The sequence below is a fragment of the Brassica oleracea genome, chromosome C2, assembly GCF_000695525.1.
Source record: "Brassica oleracea var. oleracea cultivar TO1000 chromosome C2, BOL, whole genome shotgun sequence".
In the NCBI taxonomy this organism is placed as follows: Eukaryota; Viridiplantae; Streptophyta; class Magnoliopsida; order Brassicales; family Brassicaceae; genus Brassica; species Brassica oleracea.
This window is the reverse complement of record NC_027749.1, coordinates 36,825,875-36,826,379: the sequence shown is the minus strand read 5'-3', so window position 1 is coordinate 36,826,379 and position 505 is coordinate 36,825,875.

Below are 505 nucleotides of genomic sequence, written 5' to 3'. Positions count from 1 at the left end.
AAATACTTTGACTTGATGAGAATAAAGAGAAGGGTTGAGTTTCTTATATAGAGGGAGGAAAAGGAGGTAGGTTTTCTAAACTTCCAATGTGGGACAAAATAAAAAGAGAGAATTGGGCTTTCATTTTAATAAAACCAAAAAGGCTCCACCAAAACAAGATCAGGGTCGTTACAATTCTTTCCCACTTAATCGGAATTCGTCCCGAATTCTAAATTGGAACCCGTGGAGCACTTCAACGGATACAAAGGAAAAGAAGAACACGAGATAAAGAACAAATGAAACAAAAAGAAACTTGGTCTTCTCCTGCAAAAGAAAACAAACTCAGAAACGCTAAAAACTAACCAAGTGATACTGGAGAGGAAGGTGTCATTTTTTTTTCTTAATTTAAAGTTCCCAATCCCTAAAATATTAAATATCGTTGAAATCCGAGTCCCATAAATCGCCGTCCCGGGTCGGAGCTGGGACAGAACTCCGCTCTGATACCAAATTGTAACACCCGTCTCCT